The sequence below is a fragment of the Hyperoodon ampullatus genome, assembly GCF_949752795.1.
Source record: "Hyperoodon ampullatus genome assembly, chromosome: 9".
In the NCBI taxonomy this organism is placed as follows: Eukaryota; Metazoa; Chordata; class Mammalia; order Artiodactyla; family Ziphiidae; genus Hyperoodon; species Hyperoodon ampullatus.
This window is the reverse complement of record NC_136922.1, coordinates 36,891,573-36,916,033: the sequence shown is the minus strand read 5'-3', so window position 1 is coordinate 36,916,033 and position 24,461 is coordinate 36,891,573.

Genomic DNA, 24,461 nt, shown 5'->3' with positions numbered 1-24,461 from the left:
CTCAACCCTGACATTGTGGCGTGAAAGCAGCATGGTCAATACTAAATGAACTGATGTTACTGTGTTCCAATAAAACTTTATTTACAAAAACAGCGAACTGGCCTACAGGTTACAGTTTGCCGACCTTTGTTCTATTTCATTAATTTCTGCTCTTATTTAATTATTTATACTTTCTTTGGGAGTTTTCTGTGATTTCCTTGGGTTATCTAGCCAAACGCTTAACTCATTAATTTTTGGCTCTCTTTGGTACATAAAAATTTACCCCTTAAAGTCCAGTTAAGTCCCTCTCTTTAAAAAGTGAGTTAAGTAACTCTGTGGATAACTTTTTTATCAGTGCAAATACATACAGATCCTACTGCATGCAGTTTTGATAATAACTCTGTAGAACCAAAGAATGTCTGGCCTTAGAACACAGGATTTGCTACACGATTCAAAGGGAAGGACAGATATCTTCAGGCAAAACAGTCCCTGAGAATTAAGATATTATCTAACAGAAGCCATTAGACACAAAACAAACAAACAAAGGAGCAAACAGAGATATGGAAACCCAGAAATGCAACAAATTTGTATTGTGCTTACTGCAGGTTAAGTTCTCTGAGAGCACAGGCTGAGATGAAGTTTTTGGGAATTAATACCAGTGGAAGGGAGAGGAAGGAAGCAGCAAGGGCCAGAGGGGAAGTCAGACTGGGCATGCAGCTCCTACAAAGCCTCAGCCAACCCCATAACAAGGTCTGGAATTAGAAGAGCCCTTCAGAGTTATCCAGCACCGAGCTGAAATGGTAAAGCTTTTATGTCACACTGTGACCAGTCACTAGATGTGGGTTGCCTCTGGCAAAGTGCGACTAGGGCCCAGACAATCCTCTGTAGCTGAGGAAAACCCCGAAGGGGCTGACAGTGGAAGTTTGCCTGCTGACAGACAGGTTATATGTCCTCTCATGAAATGATGTCTGGGCCCACATGTCCTTGTCCACCACAGCACTCCATCTTTATTCCTGACATCATGTTAGGCTCTATGAAAGGTGCCCTTGGGCATGCTTTTTAGAATGTCAGTCTAAGAAGATGGGCACATAAGTTTTGGTTCAATTTTTAATATCCCTGAAGCTTCCACTACAATGATTCACCTTGATTGCCAAGATTCACCCTGATCTAGAGACTGAAATCCCCAATTTCCTGGAAATTGGTCCTATCTTACTGACAAATTTTGCAGTGTTATTCATGATTTAGGTTCTCCTTATCAAGTGTACACATGTGTATATTCTGCCAAAGAAAGTAAATGCCAATAAAGGATCACCATCACCTAGTCAATTAGAAAAGGTTAAATTGCCAAATAAAGAATCACCATCACATAGTCAATTAGAAAAGGTTAAATTGCCAAATGAGGAAACAAAGACTTTCCCACATTCCTTAACTCTGAAAAATGACACCTGCTTTTTGAGAGAAGAAAATTACATAAAATACATGAAGTTTTATCACAAGCATTCTAAGGATGCATATAAACAAGGCCAAGGAGTAGACTGAGCTTGTGAGAGGTAAGTAAGGAGGATTGTTAAGAATGCCACTGTCGGGCCTCCCTGGTGGCGCAGTGGTTGAGAGTCCGCCTGCCGATGCAGGGGATACGGGTTCGTGCCCCGGTCTGGGAGGATCCCATATGCCGCGGAGCGGCTGGGCCCGTGAGCCATGGCTGCTGAGCCTGCGCATCCAGAGCCTGTGCTCCGCAACGGGAGAGGCCACAACAGTGAGAGGCCCGCATACCACAAAAAAAAAAAAAGAATGCCACTGTCACATGTAATTTGAGTACGTTCCTTTTAATAATGTAAAACCTAGTTTTATGAGTATCTAATAAATGAAAATTTTTTAAAATTTCTGCACTATTTTCCACTCCTTGCTGTGTGTTGATATTTCAAAGATGCAAATATCATATGATTTCTAGACTATGGCAAGATTACATTAATAAATGTTCCTGGGAAATGTTCTCCCTTTATATTTTCTTGTTGTGTGTGTGTGCCCTGAAAAGCAAGACGTGTTTGCCTTCTGTGACTTCTTCCCAGACTATAAATAGCTTGAGATAGGATAAGTGGAAATACCAAGTGTTAGATTCATCAAAAATGTTTAGCTTAGACATGTGTAATCTATAAATTTTGTAAACCAAATCCCAGGATTCCTGTGACTTAAGAGTCACCAGTATGTGCAGAAGTTAGTGGCACAGTAGCAGTCAAGGAGTGTTCAGTATCTTCTATGCCATGGCCAAATTATATTTTCCAGTGTCTAGATGCCACAGGGCAAAATACTTTCTGCTGCACATAGTGTGATTTTTTGTGAGCTCACCATTCTTCTGTAAAGTGTTCTTTCTTGTCTCTAGAATTCATAGCCTCAGCATTTGTTCTCTGTGCTCTACCTTGTCTAATTTTTTAAAACCACAAATTATTTTTTAAATTGTACCAAACCTGAAAAATAATAATAACATGGTGAATATTCTAACAACTGACAGATTTTGGCTCTTTTAAAGAGTATTGTTGATCTTTCTCTATGCATTATTTTACCTCAAAGTGTATATCATACTGTAACTCAGAATGTAGTTGTCTTGACTGATTTGCAGCCAGACTGACAAAAACGACAGTCATGGCAAATTCTCCCAGTTCCACTTTAGGGAGTGTTAACTAAGAAACGTAATTTTGACCTCTTAAAGACTGGGCCTTAGGTATTTTTCCCAAACCACCCTATCCGAGGGAGAGGAAGTAATTCCTATTAACCTATAGGACACTTAATTGGGAGGACTGTCTAATTGAGACATCTTCCAGATACTCCATTTAAACATAATGATGTATAATGGCAGTAACTGCCATTTAATTAGGAGAGTGATTCTGCTACATCTGAAAGTAACCAAACCATTGAAGGATTTTGCTTTCCCATTAAAAAGATAAATTTCCTATCAGCTCAGGAATTTTATTTTTACTTTTCTAAACTCAATTCCTGTGATATTGAGGTACTAGTATTTTAGCGCCACTGCTATTCTGAAATGCCAGTGAATAGGGGACAATCAATTTAATTAAGACATTTTTTACTTGGAATATTATCTTGGAAAATATAAGAGAAAAAGATGAAAATGACCAAATATCTATGCTGTGTCAGGGGCCATATTAAGTATTTAAACATATAATATCTCCTTTGATATTCACAAGATATTATTACTCATGTTTTTAAAATGGAGAATCTCTGGGCTTCCCTGGTGGCGCAGTGGTTGAGAGTCCGCCTGCCGATGCAGGGGACGCGGGTTCGTGCCCTGGTCCGGGAAGATCCCACATGCCACGGAGAGGCTGGGCCTGTGAGGCATGGCCGCTGAGCCTGCGCGTCCGGAGCCTGCGCTCCGCAACGGGAGAGGCCACAACAGTGAGAGGCCCGCGTACCGAAAAAAAAAAAAAAAAAAGGAGAATCTGAAGCTCAAAGAACTTAACTGGCTTGAGACTACATAGCACACACACACTAAAAAAAGAAAAGTCCTAGTGAACTGCAAGCCTCAATCTATTTGATTCTTCCTTGTACATATGGGTTCTTAGGGTTTTAACAAAGGTTAATATGGTATTATCTAGGATCCATAATTTTTGAACACCCATGATGAATAAAGAAGAATAACAAGTTGTATGCTATTCCTGCACTCTCGTCAGTTCAAAGTCTATTTAATGATTCATTTATTTGTAGACACAGTTCACATTTTCTCACATTCAACTCAGTTCTGGTCGGTTAAAGTGAAAATGGAAGAATATGACAATTAGGTTGAGAATTATAGTGCTGCCGCCACTAAAAGTGTATTTTCTAAGAAAGATGGGGTAGAGTAAAAAATATTATTTACCTAAGATCTGAAGGCACAATCCTAACCTGGAATGTATTTTTAGGTTTTACTGAGGCCAGCAATCTTTCTCCCAGCCTAGCTTTCTGAACACAAGAAATAATACACTAGGTTGTACCTACAAATCTTCCATGCTAATGGAGGTCTTTATGTTGGCTTCCAGAGAAATTACACACACACACACACACACACACACACCACTCCACACTCTGTTATCCCAAAGAAATAGCTGTTATTAGACATTCATGATTTGTCCATTTATCAGAATTAAGTAAAAAGAGTGGAGGCAATTTTCCAAGTTGGACCTCCAAATCTTCTGTTTAGGAAAACAAAACTCAGTTTGCCTGTCTGCATCGATAAAATTCCCTTGTTAAGTGCTTAGTTCTACATTTTGCTTTACCTGTACAGACATATCTAGAATAAAGCCAATAATAGCAATTATACATCTACAAATTTTTTGAAACTAAGTCAGTGTAGTTTTCTGTAAATTAAATCAAAGAAAGGACAAAAATTGGCTCCAATTGTTATATTTATCCATTATCCCAACTCATAAGTAATGGACTAGTTTAGTTTCTCATTATCCAAGTGATCATTTCTTCTGATTTTTCTTTTCTGATTAAAAAAATATGAAATAAACCCTAAGATTTTGCTAGAGTTATGGGACTTAAATATTAGGAAGCAAACTTCTGTAACGCTGAACATAAATATCTATGTCAGGGTCATGCTTGAGGCTTATTTATTTATTTTTATAATGATAGTTTTTAATATAGTACAAATTATCATTAAAGTCATATTACAATGTTAAATCTCTTTATCCAAAATTAGAAAACATTTAAATAGAAGGCACTAGAATTTTTAATTAGTTTCCTCTTGGTCTTTCCTGGATTTATTCTTTTATTGACTATATTTGGCATATAACATTGTGTAAATTTGAGGTGGACAATATGTTAATTTGATATATTTGTATACTGTAATATGATTGCTGTTGTCATGATATTTCACAGCTATATTGTATCACGTAATTACCTTTGTTTTTAGTGGTTGGGATAATTAAGCTTTCATCTCTTAGCAAACTTGAGATATATTTAGAACTTGAGCAAATACAGGTTCTTACAGGAAATACATTTTTCTGAGTAATTTAACTCCCTTAAATAAATGTTGCCTAAAAACAATAATATGTATACAAAACAGAAGCACCTATATCCATTTAGGTACATTAAAATAGAGGGTAGGTTACTTTCTGAATTGGATACTTTAGCATTAGGCAAAAGGACAACTGACTAACTTGATCTGGTATATCAATGCTATCACAACATTATGCAGTATTTATTAAAAACCATATACTCAACATTCCTTTTGTGCCAACCTCTGTGTGAGATAATGGGTGTAAGAACACTCTTGCTGATGAGTGTCCTGGGCAAAAGAGGAAATAGGAAGGGCGAGTTGGTGCCATTTTTTTACTTGAAAGAACGACTGCCAGACAAACTGGCTCATCGGCCATGGATATTTAGCAGACATTTTCCCCAAAATTTACCAAAATGGCCTTGTCACTCCAAAGCAATTGAAAATGTTTTTTGCCAATGGTAAAATTCAATCTTTCAAATAAAAATTCTGAATTCTAGAAAACTTGCACTAACCACTCTGAGTTTGACAGCTTTCCAATACTTCAGACTTTCTGGATGAGATTGGTGATATTAATGAATGTGAGTTTTTTATTTTGTATAATGAAATGTGTCAACATTTGGAAGTTCTGCATAACTTGAACCAATATTTTTCAAATGATCAATGCATAATGTTAAAAAATCATACATTGGTAAAAGATCTATTCAAAGTACAAGATAGACTAATAGATTTTAATGTACAGTAACAGAGAAGGAAAAGTACATTGATGTGGTTTCAAATTCCACACTGAAACTAATCTTTAAGATATGACTATTGTTCAGTTTTGGTATAGTACCAAAGAAGAATGTTGCCAATTATCTAAAAAGGCTAGTAAAATACTCCTCCTTTGCCCAACTACATTTCTTTGTGAAGCCAGATTTTTACCACATATGCCGATCAAAACAACACATTGCAACAAACTGAATGTAGAAGCAGACTTTAGCTGTCTTTTCTTAAATCAGATATCAAGAGATTTGCAAAACTTGTCATACCATGTCACTTTTTTCACTACGTTTCTTACTCTTAGAAAATACAGTTATTCTTTAGGAAACTATGTTCTAAGTTTTCCTATCTAATAAAGTAAACATTAATACATATAACCCAGATAAGTAAAAACTCTTTGGGGAGTTCAATAATTTCTAAGATTGTAAAGGGTTCCTGAGACTAAGAGTTTGAGAACTCTAGTTTTCAAGAGAGATTCTGACTATCCAAGAAAGACCATAAAAAAGAAGAAAGGATAGAAGTCAACGTGGACCATTCATGAGATAGTTGTCTCTCTGGTTGTTAAAACTCTGTCAGAGTTATTTTTGATCCCAATGTTTCAGAGGCAGAGGGGGCTGAAGATGAACTTGCTACTTTTGTGTTGTTTCAGGGAGAAAAGCCAAGCAATTATATTATGCATTGATGAGATAGAGTAAGAGCAAGCACTAATAGTGGGAGGTAGAAAAGAGGAGGGAGGCCTGAAGGAAAGGAAATAAGAGGTCTTATTGTTCCAGGTGAAGCCTCAATAAACCCTGATAATAAAACTGAAGCTAGGAGTGGCGTGAACTCAAAGGAGGAAATAAATTCCATTTGAAGGAATATAAAGGATGGCTCTGAGATTTCTGGCTTAATATCTGAGTGTATTGTAAAAGAATTATTGATACCCAAAAACCCCTATAACATTACCATTAAGCTCTGCCTTCATGTGATTCTCAAAATTTCTACCTATAAATCACAAACCAAGAAGTCCTTGGTGTTCTGTGATTAAAACATAGGATAGCATGAATATCAAAGAGCAGCTGCTTAACTTTTTTTTTTTTTAACAAATGAAGAAACCAAAATCTTGAGCGGTGAAATAACTTTTCTACATCATAGCAGAGTTAGACTAAAATCCAGGTTTTCTCACTCTTGAATCTGCAGTTTGTGTGAATATAAAGAAAAACTACACCTTAAAATATTATCCCAAAGAGACCAAGAGATTCATTTCATCCTAAATCATCCAAATAGCTTTGAGCAATGTAAATGTTCTGCAATCTAGATTTGAATTCACTGGGTATGTCAAAGCTATATTAATCAGAAGAGACCGGGTTTTCCATACGAGATATTTTAGAGAGGAATGTCAAACATCATCTACATGGGCAGCCTAAATCTTATTTCATTAATTCCATCTGCAGCCACTTTTGCTTTTTCCTATATAGTGTAAGTCACTTTTTTTTCCCCTTAAATGTATTGCATACACCCATGTTTATGATGTGGCAGTACTCTCTCAAGTATTATAATGCTAGTCCACTTCCATGCCCCAATTAATAAGTCACAATAATGGTACAACATGCAATCCAGAAAACACTTGATTCTACACAATAAAAGAAAGAAACAGGGTGTGGATAATTCAAAATGGTGACTAATCCAAAAGACATTTAAATTTGTAATGTGCCCTGTGCTAACATTAAATATGGACATAATTATTTTTTGAAAGTTCTCTTCAAACAAATGAAGTCACTCTCTAAATGTTTTCCTTTTTCTTGTTTTTGGTGTTTAATTATCCATACCCTATCACATATCCTCCCTTTGTTATACTTTATGATAGTTATATCTAAAATCTTCAACAGGATCCTTATTTTAGAAATATGAAGAATCTGATAAATTACATAGCTAAGATATCAGCAAATATTTACTTCAAATATAGCTATTTTCTCATCCTTCACCCTTAGTACTTATCCAGTGATCACAGTAGTCTTATTGATCACAGTACTCTTAACCAATGGGCCTATATTCTGCTTCAGAATTCTTCTCAACACACAACTCCCAGACAGCTGTGTTGGACTAGCACAAGAATTTAAATCGATTTTACACTCCTGATCTAGTCAATGATGCTTTTCCCAATGATGCTCACTCCTTATCTGATAACACACAGTTGGTTAGCTACACAACAAAGTCTGGAATGCAAAACTCCTCATTCCAAATCTGTAATGCTTTTTGTAGCATCTTTTTGTGTCAAAATTCACACTTCTTTACATTTGAATTAGCTGAGTTATCTCAGTTAACAAAAGTTATATGAATGTGTGTATCATAACTGCTACATGTTAAAATTACAGTAAGATTTGTTTCTGAAAATTTACAGTAAGGACAAGTACAGTTAACTTATTGTTTATCTTAAATCATTCTTAATTTGCCCATGCTTTCATATTTTCAAAGAACATTATAAAAACTAATCTCTTGCAAATAATTTTTCATTTAAGTAATATATTTTAATATTAAAAGACCTTAAAGATACTTAAAACCCAGACTCAGTTATCACTCCCACATGTGTATCTATCTGAACTATCCTGTTGGATGTAGCAAAGACTGGCTAATTGGTCATCAAATCTGTTTCCTCTTTCTCCTGAGCACACAGCTAAGCCAGTGCTACTCAAAGTGCTGGTCCACTACTAAAAGCTTGTACCAGAAGGTAAATCAACAAACTTCACCAAGAAAGTTGTAACTGTACTCAGCAGTGTCTTTAGTGACATAAATAGTTAATTCACATCCAGAACACGTTTCTGATCTTATCAAAGATCAGTAACAAATAGTTTATAGATGGGCAGCCAGTACATGGACCACAAATCGAATACCACTGACCTAGACTATAGTCTCCCTCGCAGTGACTTCTAACCACTGCATCGTGGTTGGAGAAAAGGTCCATCATTTCCAGGGCTGCAGACATAAATCTCCCATGTTCCCTCCATTATCCAGTGACTTTGGAAGCCATGTAGTTGATGTAGTTAGGCAAAGAGCCTAGATTCCTTAAATAACCCACATAAACACTTATATTGAACTTTATATGTGCAAAATAAAAATTACTACTATGTTAAATCACTAAAATTGAGCAGATTATCTATTATAACAACTAGAATAGCATCAACTACTGGAGTGCATAATACAGCAATGTTTAGATGTTAAGATTTTCAATCAGAAATAATCCACAATTGTCTATTTTTTAATGATTATCTCATTTTCAAAAAAGTCAGGGTTTAGTAAATTAAGTATAAATTTTAAACATTTTCTTATTTGTGAATATCACATTTTACTTTACTGTTTTTAAGACCTCAAGTAAGGTTTTCAATTTTCTCAAGCAGGACTCGCCTGCCACTTTGCAATGGGAACAAGCCAACTACAAATGGCCTGATTGGGGTATATGCCCACATTACTTTTCTTCAGACACTCTGACGTGTAGGTCCTATGTGTAAAGAGACTGAATGTATCTCTACCACGTAGAATAGACTAGGCTCTGGATGACTATTTGTTGAATGAGTGATGAAATCAATGCTGTCATTTTTCACATACACATTATCAGCACACCCTTCCATACTGAGAAAACTGTCCTTTAATTGCAAGATACATAGCTTCCCATTTTATGCTTAGATCTGCATTTGCATTTGTGCATCTTTGCCTCATATAATGCATAACATCTTTTCTTAATGCTAGAACTCCGCACAGAACAAAGGCCATATTCATTCTGTAAATTATACCTATTACTCATAGTATACACAATAATACTAGCCAAAATTTATTGTGTCAGATGAGTGCTTTCAAACTAGTGTCACTATTCCTCATAATAACTCCTCCAACAGGCATTATGAGGCCATGTTATCGATACAATGAAAAACTAAGGATTGTTGAGAGTACCTTGTCAAACAATGTGAGTTTTAAAGAACAACTGTGATTTGTACTCCACAGCCCATTATCTTTCTACCATCTCATTCCACCAACCACACTGACTGATATAACCTGTACACGTCCACATGTCCTTAATATGATTTTGCTGCACATGTTATTTGTGATAGATACCACTTAATTACACTATTCAACAGCCAGTGAGACAGGCTAATTTCAGGAGTTTTCTACATGATGAATACTTCCTCTTCTGCATGGGAACTGGGTGTGTTCTAAGACCTCACTATAGGGATCCTGTTTACCAGTTGGAATGTGATACTAGTATACTTATCAAATGAACAAGTGATTCTGTCTGTGATAAGTCCAACCTCTGACAAAAAGAAGATCAAAGCACTGGGCAGTTTCTAGACTTTTAGCTTACTTTCCAATCTCTTAACATATTTAGTTTAGTGATTAAGAGTTTGGGCTCTGAGGCCAAGCAGAGTCAGACTCCAGGCTCAGATATTCCATTTACTGGCCACATGACTTTGTACCGATTTCATAACCTCTGTGGGTCATCAGTTTCTTCAACTTTCTATTTCATGGAATTGATTTGAGATTAAATAAATGAATGCATATAAATCAGTTAACAGTGACAAGCAAGTGATAAATGCTAAATAAATACATTATTACTGGTCTAGATTTCTTGTTTACTAATTTCTAGTTTTGCATCTTTGACTCTTTCACTGGAAACTGCCCTGTTCCGTAGGAAGAGGATTATGGTAGTATTTGTCCTGTTTGGGTAAATACATGGAACATGGAACTAAAATCCAATTAAGCATAAAATGGGGGAAGAAACCTAGGTAGAGAAAAATATTGAGGAATGTAATAGGTATCCCATAGAGTGATTTAAGTACCCACCCTAGTGAATATGAAAAGGTATGCAAATTGATAATTAGCTTTTTAAATGTTTTATATATGGATGATAATATTTATGGGCCTTTGACATGGGAGTGGCTCAAAGGAAAGAGGACCCACCATTATTTTTAGTTTTAATTTGTGTTTCTTTTATAATAATAACTAAAGATGATGTTATGAGACTAATGCTTTAAGTCCTTCTTATCAGTTGTTCTAAATGTTTTCAGCAACTAGAAAATTTAATATTATTTAAAATCACTCATGTTAAGGGCATTTTAGGAAACACTCCCAATATGCTGCAAATCCATGTTATGACAGAAAAACTAAACAGAAAGTGCTATCCAAACTGACTGTACAATGATAAAACAAACAAATAAAAAAAGACAAGAAACAGTGTCAAAAATTGACAGTTGGTAAGGTGTTAGCATTTAAACAGTATCCACCCAATAAAATGTTTTATTAAAAAAAAATTTTTTTTTAAACAACAAATTCTGTCATCTTGAGAAGATAATTCCAGAGTTTCCTGTCTCCTCCACTTTGTAGGACTTTGTTTTCTTTAGTGTAGGAGAAAAGAGACAAACAGGAATTTGTTTTTTAATGTTAAGTACATCTAAATACAAACCAAAAATTTTTAAAGTAGCATGAAAAATTACTGGAATTCTTCAACTAACCAGGTGTTTAATATATTCATGAAATTCATCCTTTTATAAGCCTCAAACAGAACAATTTATACAAATCTAAAATATTTTTATAAAATACTAACTCAAAATTTGATGGTCATAGAAAATAATTTTATATAGAGCATATTTTGCATTGCTATAAAAATGACTTTTACTGCAATGCAAAGTAATATAGCTGGAAAAAACAAATTATCAAAAAAATATCCATAATCATACCCATATTTTTTAGCCTTTTTTGTATGAATACTTTAAAAATTCATAGTTAAGATTACATATAATAAAAATTTTGCATCCTGCTTTTTTCACTTATTATAACCACTTTCAATGTCATTAAAAATTCTTTCAAAAAATAATTTAATTGTTACATAACATTTCAACATATGACTGGATGTTAACATTTTCTACTACAGAATATTAAAGATAATTCTATTCTTGATATTATAATTAATTATATACCAAATACTGTTATGTGTAAATTCTTATTCACATTTTCTGAAAAAAGTCTCGTAACTATCATTACTGGCCCAAAAGGGAAAGAGTGAAGATCGCTGACATGCCCTTCAGTACTGTTTAACAATCAGGATAGCTTTGCTAATCTAAGACATGAGAGTTGGAACTTTTTAAAATTTACATTCCCTTGATTACAAGTGGGGTTGAATTTTTTTCACTATCAGTTGTATTTATTTTATCAACAATTCATTGCTTATGACCTTGATTCCCTTTTCCTTTCAATTGATCTCAATTTAAAAATACTTATATACACAGAGTAAGAAACTTAGAACAATCTATATGTGTGATTCTCTACTTAGAAGTTCTGCTATTCAAGTCAAGAATATGTTTAGATTTTCTTCACCTCTCCCAAATCACCTTGTTTCTAAGGCTAAATCTTGTTATTAATTGTTCATTAATTTATTTGTTCTTATAAAGTTACAAAATCTACAAATGTTTGGGACTTCCCTGGTGGTACAGTGGTTAAGAATCCGCCTGTCAATGCAGGGGGCACGTGATAGATCCCTGGTCTGGGAAGATCCCACATGCCGTAGAGCAACTAAGCCCGTGTGCTACGACTACTGAGCCTGCACTCTAGAGCCCGCGAGCCACAACTACTGAAGCCTACACGCCTAGAACCCATGCTCCGCAAGTAGAAAAAGCCTGCACACAGCAACAAAGACCCAACGCAGCCAAAAATAAATACATAAAATAAACAATTTTATTTTTTTAAATATACAAATGTTTAAGAAAGAATAAAGTGTTATAAAGACAGCTTGAAGAGTTATAAAAGAATCATTTTTAAGGCAAAAATTTACACACAGTAAGACCCTCAAGCTTATGTCATATTTGCTAAAGGTATTTCCCAAATTGTTTCCTAATTTTACTTTTGATTTCTGTATATCAGACATGCATTTCTGTATATCAGACATGCATTACTTTTGATTTCTGAATATCAAACACAAATACTTGTGTTTGTTGATATTTTCTTTTGTAATTACTTCCATTCATTTGAGTTAAGAAAGTCTGTAGAGATCAGATATTCATATTCCTTTTCTTTTTATCATTTAATTCTTTCCTTAATCCTTGAAAAAAATTTTCAGCTATGGTATGAGGTAAAGAACTATTTTTTTTCAAATATCTATTCATTTTTTCTGATATTATATGATTAGTAATAAATCCATCATTGGTTTTTTTTGTTTTTGTTTTTTTTTTTTTCAGTACACGGACCTCTCACTGTTGTGGCCTCTCCCGTTGCGGAGCACAGGCTCCGGACACACGGGCTCAGCGGCCATGGCTCACGGGCCCAACTGCTCCGCAGCATGTGGGATCTTCCCGGACCAGGGCACGAACCCGCGTCCCCTGCATCGGCAGGCGGACTCCCAACCACTGCGCCACCAGGGAAGCCCCATCATTGGTTTTTAATTTTACCTTTTTATATTAAACTCTTATGTCCATATATATATCAAGACCAATATGAGTAGATAAACGTATGTTTGTTATAATTTTCCATTCTACTTAGCTATTTTTTTCCCTGAAATCACACTGCTTTAATAATTGTAGCTTTATGGTATATTTTAATGCCATCCTTTTGCCAACCCCCTTTTTTCAGAATTCTGTTTAAAGTGTGCTTTGTTGCACGTTGTTACATGTTGTCATGGAAATTTAAGGAAATAATATATGATTGTCCCATAATTTAATTCCTTATAATTGGAAATTTGGGTATTTGTGTTATTTCATTTTTTTCTTTCTGTATAAACAATGATGTGATTATATATTCTTGGAGGGAATTCATTGCACATACACCTAATTAATTTTGCATATGCATTCCCAGAGATGGAACTGTTGACCAAATTTATGCATACTTTAAAGGCATTTTATATGTAGTGGTCTCAAAAAGAATGCAATAATTCATATTTCTAGAAACTGTGCATGAAAGTAACTCCCTACATTCTTGTAAAAAAAGAAAAAAATAAAGCTAATATTTAACAATGGCTTATTTCTTCCCAGGAACTGTTCTAAGTATTGTAGTATATTCATACACTTAGTTCTCACAATAACTCTTGAGGCACTGATTGTTATTTGACCCATTTGCTGAAATAGAAAAAGAGGTACAGAGAGATAAAGTAATGTGCCCAATTTAATCTAACTAGAAAGTGATCATCAGGATTTAAATCCAAGCACTTTGAGCCATACTCTTTTTCTAAGTTTTATCTCTCTATATATATTATATATATATCAAATGCTATTATAATTTGCAAGGCTAAACATTTTTCCTGTGTTTACATATCATTTTCAGGGAGCACCTGCCTCATGTGCCCCAAAAAGCCTCATTATGTGAATAATAAACCTTTTCTAACTTCTTTGTGTGTGTGGTATCAGCAGTCTCAACAACTGAACCCAATTTTGTATGAGAGATCCACCTTGTTGATGGGAATGCCCAAAATAAGTTGTTTCTTTGTGGGTGTGTGGGTAGTATTTTGAATAAAGCTGCTATAAAAATTTACATTTAAAACTTTGGGTTTATATATGCTTTTACATTCTCTCAGGGGAAAAAAAAAACTAGGAATAAAATTGATGAGTCATATAGCAGGAGAACAATGAACTCTGAAAGAAACTACCAAACTATTTCCTAAAGTAATTATATCAGTTGTATTCTCAATTACAGTATTTGAGACTTGCAGTTGCTCCACATTTTTACCAGCACTTTGTACTGTCAGTCTTTTTAAATTTAGCCATTCTAGTGAGTAAATAGGGTGTCTTATTGGGGTTTTAATTTGCATTTCCTTGATAACTTGTGAAGTTCAGCATCTTTTCATGTACTTGTTTATCACTGGTAACTCTTTCTTGAAGTATTTATTTAACGTCTTTTGTCCATTTTTTCAGGTTGATTTTTCTTATTATTATTGATTTGTGTAAGTTTTTAACATATGCTAAATATAAGTGGTTTGTAAGATATACATAAAGTGAATGTTCTCTCTCAGTCTGTGACTTGCTTTTTAATTTTCTTGGTGGTGTTTCTTTATTCTAATTGGTATGTCTTTTATTTCTTTCTCTTGCTTTGTGTAAATATTTAAGATATCCAGTATAATACTGAACAGACTTGGTGAGAACAGAAATCCTTCTCTAGTTCCTGATCTTAAGGGGGATAGTATTCAGTCACTGAACAGCAAGTATGATATTAGCTATAACTTTGTAATAGATGCCCTTTATTAGAATGAGGAAGCTCCTGACCATTTCTAGTTTGCTGAAGTTTTTCTTTTTACCTTCAATGGTGTTGAATTTTTTCAAGGATTTTCAAGGATTTCAAGGATTTTTTCCAGGATTTTTATTTTTGCATATTTTGAGATGATCTTTTTTCTTTTGTAGTTATATATGTAATATAGTGAGTTACATTGATTAATTTTTCAAATGGTAAACCAACTGTGCATCCCTCTGTCATGGTATATATTGTACTTTCTATATATTGCTGGAATCAATTTCCTTAATTGATTAGGATTTTTTTAAAAGCTTTTTCCATCTATGTTCAGAAGGAATATTTCCTAAAATATCTTTTCCTAAAATACCTTTGTGTGTTCCTGGTATTAAGATATTACTGGCCTCATAAAAAACTTAGAGACATTTGTTTTCAGGAATATGTAATAAATGCACTTTTCCTCACACCAAGTACAATTTAAAACTCTGGGTGTTATATATAAAACAAACATAAGAAGGTGGAGAGAAGGCACACCAACTAGTGACATCAGGACCCAGGGAATGGCCAGAGTGGTGTAAGTGGAGGCCTACTGGGCATGCACCTACCCCTATCATTTGGGTCAGTGGAAGCCAAGTGAAGAATCTGGACTCCCACTGCCATCTGGCAGTAATGATGTGGCACCTTCATCACTCAATGGAATGGTATCAGAGAAACCTTGCTAAAACGCCAGATTTAAACAAAATGGAACAGTGTCTTGTACCACAGTACCCAAACTGTCCAGATTTCAATCAAAACTCGAGTCATGCAAAGAATCAGGAATATCTCAAACTGAACGAGCAAAGACAATTCAACAGATGCCAACACCAGATGACACAAATATTGGAATTATCTGACAGGAATTTTCAAGCAGCCGCCATTAAAATATTTCATGAGCAATTACAAACACACTTGAAATAAATGAAATACAGAAAGTCTCAAAAGAAGCAGAATATATAAAGAAGCAAATGGAAATTTTAGAAATAAAAATGACAATAACCAAAGTAAAAAAAAAAAAAAAAAACTCAATGGATGGATTTGGTTTCATGTCCAAAATGTAATGAATTTGAAAGTCATCACTCCCATCATTAAACCAGGAAAAAATAAACTAATCAAATCAAAAATCAATAAGTTTTCTTGGACCTATTAGAGAAACGAGTTCTAAGAGCAAATCACCATACTGAATCCGATGAGAATCAGATGAACCCAGAACATTACAGCTAAGATCTACTTACCTGAAGCAGAAGCAGGTGGAGCCATAAACTAGTGGTAACACTGACTGACAATTTTAATGAATTGTTGGAGGCTGAATGAGGACTAGTGTGAGAGTGAGAAACCTTTGGGGGCTACAGTCTTGGCAGGGAGGGTCTCTCACACTTTTATGGGCTTACCTCCAGGAACCCCACTCAGTCCTCATGAAGAGCAGAGAAAGATCCCTTTGTGGCTCTGGCAGGGAAGGTGAAAGATAATCATTGTGAAATATCCTCTCAGTGTTCTCCATAAGATTTGCTGTCCATACTCTCCAGGGGGAAAGACTTTAGCAGAGCCAGATCTCACCTGAGGAAAAGGCATTTCTCCCACTCCAGCCCCCTCTAGACTTCTTGTCTAACCTAAGGAAGAGGGGAGCAGCTAAGAAACACTTGTGAAGGTCAAAGCTTATGGTCACAGGCCCACTAACAGATGGATTTAATCAAACAATTATAGAACACTTTCCCCCCATCTACACCTTGCCACCATAAAACAGGGCTCCAGTATAATAGTAGATTACAGCTGAACAAGCTGCAAGACAGCCTCTCTAAGGAGGAATACTTCAGGACGCCCAAAGTCAACAGGGAAGAAAAGAAAAAAAGGCCAACCCCTAGTTGGGATGTGTTTATTGTTTAATGTTAACATAAAACCTCACACTAAAGGCCTATTTACCTTAGTTCCTATTACTGGATATGTTATACCCAGGTTTCAACAATAAAAAAATCACAGGGCATGCTAAAAGGCTAAAAATCCGTAACCTGAAGCGACAAAGCAAGCATCAGAACCCAAATCAGATATGACATGGATTTTGAATTATCAAACAGAACATTTAAGAAAGAATAAAAGAAAATACTAGAAATCAAAAACACCATGCTTTTTGGTTCACTGATCTTCTCCATATTGTTGACACCTGTTCTTCCCTAGCTGCTTCTGCTTAATTTGGAGTTAATTTGCTCTTCTTTTTCTTGTCTTCTTTAGGTGAATGCTTGGATCATGGATTTTAGACCGTTTTTCTTTAGCCCCTCTTTTTTTCTTTTAGCCCCTCTTTATCCCTGATATTACTTGGCATTAAATCTACTTTGTTAGATATATATAATCACTACAGTTCTTAGTGTTTGCATTCTTTTTCCATCCGTTTACTTTTAACATCCAATGTATAGTACCTACAATAATACATATATTTTATTTTCACATATTATAAGACATCTCTTATAGACTGCAATATAGTTGGGTTTATGCACTTAATTCATTCTTATAATCTCTGCCTTGTAATTGGAATGGTTAGGAGATTGCCCAAGATGGTGGAGTAAAAAGAACCTGAGCTCACTTCCTCTCATGAGCTCACCAAAATCACAACTTTCTGCAGAACAACCATCTATGAAAAAGACTGAAACCTACCAGAAAAGATCTTCCACCACTAAAAACACAGAGGAGAAACCACAACGAGACAGCCAGGAGAGGCAAACTCGTGATATATTTAACTCCCACACCCTCAGGTGGGCAAATCACAAACTGGAGAATAATCATAGTGCATTGGTTCTCCCACAGGAGTGAGAATTCTGAGCCCCACGTCAGGCTCCCCAGCCGGCCGTCCTGCACCGGGAAGACGAGCCCTCAGAGCATTTGGCTTTGAAGTCTGGCGGGGCTTAATTTCAGGAGCCCCACAAGTCTGTGGGCAAGAGAGACTTCCTCACACAAAATCTCACGCGCACCGGGACCCAAGGCAAAAAGCAGTAATTTGATAGGAACCTAGGACAGACCTACCTGCTGGTGTTGGAGAGCCTCCCAGAGAGGCTGTGGTGGGCGGCTGAGGACGCAGACGCTGGGAGCAGCCATATTTGGGAGCTTGTTCTACACGCGTGTGGAAGTGGGAAGCCGTGCTGGCTGCACCAGCGGACCCTCCCTCTCGCTCATTGGACCGAGACCTGGCCCCGCCCAACAGCCTGCAGGCACTGGTGCTGGGACACCTGAGGCCAACTAACGGGGTGGGAACAGAGCCCCACCCATCAGAAGGCAGGCTGCCTAAGGTCTTCCTGAGCTCATAGCTACCTCTTCACAGGGCCCTGCCCACCACAGGCCCAACTAGCTCCACCCACCAGTGGGCAGACAACAGCCCTGCCCTCCAGGAAGGCTGCACTAGCCTCTAGACCAGCCTCCATCCACCAGAGGGCAGACACCAGACCCAAGAAAACCACAATCATGCCCGCTGAGAACCCAGCCTGCACACCAGCCGGCCAGACCCTACCCTGAGACCAGCTGGGCCCCAGCCCTGCCCACTAGCAGGCCAACACAAGCTTCAGGATACCCCGGACCCCATACCCAAATGTGTCAGGAACTGCCCCCCCATCCCCTCCAGCTAGTGATCTGACACCAGCTCTGGGATCCCTGGGCCTGGCAGCCAGGGCCCAGCTCTGCCTGCCAGTAATCCAGCTCTAACCCCAAAACCTGGCTTCACCCACCAGTGCGGGGCTAAAAGCCCCAGTGTCTTCTGGACCCTGACTCCGCCCACCAGTGAGCCAGCACTAGCCCTGGGGCCCCCTGGGGTTCTGCATCAGCCACCTCATGACCAGGGCCTGCTAACCAGCACCAGCAGCATCTGTACAAGGCAAGGCCTGACAACCAACTGGGCTTGGGGCCAACCAAGCCTACCAGACCACCCACATACTCAGCCTGCTACAACAGAAGGACCCATGCAGCCCTCTTAGGGGGAACCCCTAAAGCATGTTGCTTGGGTGAGCACACTACAGGTACTCATAGGACATCTCCTACAGAGGCCACGTCTCCAAGGTCGAGAAATGTAACTAACCTACCACATTCGTAAAAATATACACAGCAACTTAGACAGAATGAGGCAAAGGAACATGTTTCAGATGAAGGAACAAGACAAAACCCCAGAAGAACTAAGTGAAGTGGAGATAGGCAATCTACCCGAGAAGGAGTTCAGAGTAATGATCATAAAGATGATGAAAGAACTCAGGAGAAAAACAGATGCACAGAGCAAAAAGTTATAAATTTTTTAACAAAGAGCTAAAAATACAAAGAACAACCAGAGATGCAGAATGCAATAACTGAAATGAAAAATATACTAGAAGGAATCAACAGTTCACTAAATGATACAGAGGAACGGATCAGTGAGCTAGAAGATAGAGTAGTGGAAATCACTGCTGCTGAATAGAAAAAAGAATGAAAAGAAATGAGGACAGTTTAAGAGACTTCTGGGACAGCATCAAGCACAGTAATATTCCCATTATAGGAGTCCCAGAGGGACTGGGAGAGAAAAAGGGGCTGAGAACATATTTGAAAACATAATAGCTGAAAAATTCCCTAACCTGAGAAAGGAAACAGTCACCCAAGTCCAGGAAGCACAGAGAGTCCCATACAGGATGAACCCAAAGAGGAATGCACCAAGACACACTGTAATTAAAATGACAAAAATTAAAGATAAGGAGAGAAATTAAAAGCAGCAAAGAGAAAGCCACAAGTAACATACAAGGTAACTCCCATAAGGCTATCAGCTGATTTTTTTCAGCAGAAACTCTGCAGGCCGGAAGGGAGTGGCAAGATATTTAAAGTGATGAAAGGGAAAAGCCTACAACCAAGAATCCTCTACCCAGCAAGGCTCTTGTTCAGATTTGATGGAGAGATCAAAAGCTTTACAGACAAGCAAAAGCTGATTGGAATGGTTAGACTGTTTCCAATTAATGTGCTTTCTAATATGATTTTAAGTCTACCATCTTTTCTATTTTTCCTATCTTTCATTTATTCACTTTTTTCTCTTTCCTTACCTAGTTTTAAATTAAGTGATATCTTATAGTTTTCAAAATAATCTGTACATTTGGCTCAATAGCTATACTTCTTTTATTTTCATTTTTTGTTTAGGGTTTTGTTTTGTTTTGTTTTTTTGCTTAAATTTGGTGCCAAGTTTTTTGTTTTGTTTTGATTTTTTTAATGGTCGCTCAAGAGTTTACAACATGCATCTTTAACATATTTCAATCTACCATCAAATGATATTATACCATATCATGTAAAAAGTAAAAGCTTTACAGCCTTATGCTTCTACTATCTCCTCCCATTGTAAATATTATGTTGTTGACTGAATTTTGTTGCCTTCCTTTAAAGAGTATTGAACTTCGTTTTGTTTGGGAGTTAAATTATTTGTAGATCAGCTTGATTATCTCAAAGCTTAGTCTTAAGTTATATTAGGGCAGGTCTAGAGTATCCTTTACTCTGCATCTAGCTTAGTTTTACTATTAAGTCAGTGTATTTTAATACTTAGTAATGTCCCAGGTGTTCAACAAGGTCTCTGGCTAGTTGGAACTCAAATATCTCCCATTCCCATGTGAGTTCTAGGAACTGCTCAGCTTAGAGCTCCCAGTAGTTTTGAGTCTGACCTCATGAAGTTTCATCATATACATGCATGGTTTAGTAATCAGTCACAGACTCCAGACACCCCAATGCAGACTCTTATGCTCCTTTTCTATTTAGCCGCCTCCTCTCTGGTATTTTGTACTTTCAGTTGCCTCAGTGTCCTAGAACTCGGAACTTTTTCCTCTACCCAGCAAGACTTTCCCTGGGTTCCTCCTCCCTTCCAGAAAATTTCTTCAGGTAGAAACACGGTACAGTCTAAGGTTCATTTTGTTTCCCTACTCTTAAAGATCACAGTCCTGTACTGTCTGCTCTCCAACGTCTGAACATTACGGTTTCATATATTTTGTCCAGTTTTGTAGTTGTTTATATTCTAGAAGTAAAGCACAACTGGGCCTGATTACTTTTTCATGGTAAAAGCTAAAGTCCCCGAATTTCCTATTTTCTGTCAACTACAGTGTAACAGAGTGGTGTAAATCCCAATTTTACTACTGCCTAGCTAGGTGACTTTGACCACTTGATTTAAGTTTGTTGAACTTCCTTTTCCTCACCTGTAAAATGGACATAAAAATACCTAAACTACTAGTCCCTTCTGCTTGTTGAGTTAAATATGTTAATAAACATATCTAGAAGAAGCATCTAAATGTCGATTTTCATTCTCCTTCCAAAAAAACTGACTATGGAACAAGATCATTTCATTAAGCATCAGAAATATAAAAAGCAAAATTTTGTGATATCTATAATGTAAAATATTCCTTTATGCTCCTGTGTCTTCAAAACACATGCTACGTACTGATTAAATCATGTATCCTAAACTCATACCTGAGCAGACAGTTCCATATGCTTATGTAGACACCAAATATAAACAGAATCAATTTTGTGGAGGCACAATTGGCTTCTTTATGATTATAATCATCATATGAGTGAGATTACTAGAAGCTGTGAAATAAAAGCATTGTATTTGCACTTTCTCAAATAAGACCATCCTTGACATTAAATTAGGGAGTGCACAAAACTTGTTAAGGGGAAACAGATCCACATCTTTAAGATCAATATCTAAAATATTTATAATATTCAACACAATTTCAGAGCATCTACTATGTGCTAGTGATTATTAGGTTCTGGGGGAACCAAGATAAACAAGATATAACCCCTCAAGATTAGGAAAGATCAAGACAATAATATTTGGAAAGTGTCATAAATTGTATAGGTAATTAAGTGGGAAAAATGTAAAATCAGAAAACAGAACATGCAGTTACCTTCTTACACTACTTCATAAAGGCACAAGGTAGATTTCATACTTTGCATGATATTCCCTTCCATCCAAAGTAAAAAATAAATAAAAATCCAAGGCTTCTTCTAACATTTCAATTTCTATTATATTTTTTTATCCACAAAAATTAACTGGTTGAGTGACTGAGTTAATCTTCATGATTAGGTTCACTAGGGATCTGAACCCATCATTATGAGGATGCTTTTAAATAGCTTAAGTCCTTCTTGGCATCTAAGTCTTTGCTATTGGAAGCCACACAATATGAGATATGAAGCAATTACATGGTAACAACATTGAGGCAACCATAGTAGTGCTACTCAAAGGATAAAATGGCACCCTGAAAATCAGTTCATCATCAAAGTAAGACAGAGTCATCTCTAAAGAGGCTTTAAAACCCTTATTATCACAGCATCACATTCTTAGCCTTCTTGCGGCTTCTTTAGAGTCATAAAATTATATAAAGTAGTACTTATAACAATATATTGTTCAGTTTGTAACATTTATACATGTAATATCTATAATGATAATATCACAAAAAGGGGAAAGAGACTAGAGCTCTATAGGAGTAATGTTTCAATATCTCACCAAAATTAAGTTAGTATAAGTCTGATTTTGAGGAGTTAAGATGTATAAAGTAAGCCTTAAGCAACCACTCAGAAAATAATTATTAAAACTATAATGGAAAGAAATTTAAAGTAATTAAAATGTTACATTAGAAAATATTCAATGTAAAACAAAGCAGTGAAGGAAGAATAGTACAACAAAAGAGAAAAGAGATATAACAGAAACAAAAAGTAAATCAGCAGATATAAATCCAACTACATTTATAACATTACATATGAATGGATTAAGCAACTCAACCAAAAGGCAGAAATTGTCAGACTAGATTGTTAAAAATTCCCAACCCAAATACACAGTGTCTACAGGATACACACATTAGGTTCAAAGATACAAATAAATTGAAAGTAAAAGAATGGAAAAGGATATATCATCCAACAGCAACCACAAGAGAACCGGAGTGGCTAGAATATCAAGCAAAATATACATTAAGACAAAAAATGTTACTAGAGATAATGAGAGAAAATTTTTAATCACAAGAGGGCAAAATCACCAGGAAGGTGAAATAATTATAAACATATATGCACCTAGTGAGATTGTAGCAAAATACATAAGACTTGACAGAAATGAAGGGAGAAATAGAAAACTCAACAATAATAGAGACTTCAATACCCCATTTTCAATAATGGATAGAACAACTAGGCAGAACAAGGAAATAAAAGACTTGAGCAAAACTATAACCCAATCACCATTGGACCTACATATCCTTGGGTTTTGCATCGTGGATTAGACCAACTGTGGATCGAAAATATTTTTTTTAATTCCATAAAGTTCCAAAATGTAAAACTTAGATTTGTCATGCACTGGCAACTTATTACATAGTATTTACATTGTAATTACAACTATTTACATAATGTTCGCGTTGTATTAGGTATTATAAGTAATCTAGAGATGATTTAAAGTATACAGGAGGATATGCATAGGTTATATGCAAATATGATGCCATTTTATATATGGGACTTGAGCATCCTCGGATTTCAATATCCTCAGGGGGTTCTGGAACCAGTCCCCTGAGGATACAGAGGGACCACTGTAGACCTAACAGAAATCTATAAAACCTTCCACCCAAAAACAGCAGAATATTCCTTCTTTTCAAGTTCATATGAAATATTCTTCAGGATAGACTATATGTTATATGTTAGGTCACAGAACATACCTCAATAAATTTGACAAGATAGAAATAATATGTATGTGTGTTCTGACCACAGTGGAAGAAAACAGAGGTCAATTATAGAGAGAAATTTAGAAAACTCAAAAATATGTGAAAATTAAATAGCACACTCTTAATTAACCAATGGGTCAAAGAAAAAATCAAAAGGGAAATTAAAAAACACTGAGATGAATGCAAATGAAGACACACATATCAAAACTTATGGGCTGAATCTAAAGCAGTACCTATAGGGAAATTTATATCTGTAAATTCTTGTATTAAAAAAGAAGGAAGATAAGAAATTAACAATCTAAACTCCCACTTTAAAACGCTGGATAAAGAAGAGTGAACTAAACGTAAAGTAAGAAGAAGAAAGGAAGTAATAAAGATTACAGTGGAAATTAATGAGATAGAGGAGAAATAATCAATGAAATCAAAAGCCAGTTCTTTGAAAAGATCAACAAGATTGACAAACCTTTAGCCATATTGACCAAGAAAAATGTTGAGGGGTCAAATTTATAAAATCAGAAATGACAGAAGGGACATCCCTACTAAATTTACAGAAAGAAAAAAATAATTATAAAGGAATACTATGAACAGGTGTATGCAAATATATTAGATAACATAGATGAAATGGACAAATTCCTAAAAGAAACACAGACTACCAAAATTGACTCCAGAATACACAATCTGAATAGAACAAAAAGAAGAGATTTAATTAGTAATCAAAAACTTACCCACATGGGTCTTCCCTGGTGGCGCAGTGGTTGAGAGTCCGCCTGCCGATGCAGGGGACACGGCTTCGTGCCCCGGTCCAGGAGGATCCCACATGCCACGGAGCGTCTGGGCCCGTGAGCCATGGCCGCTGG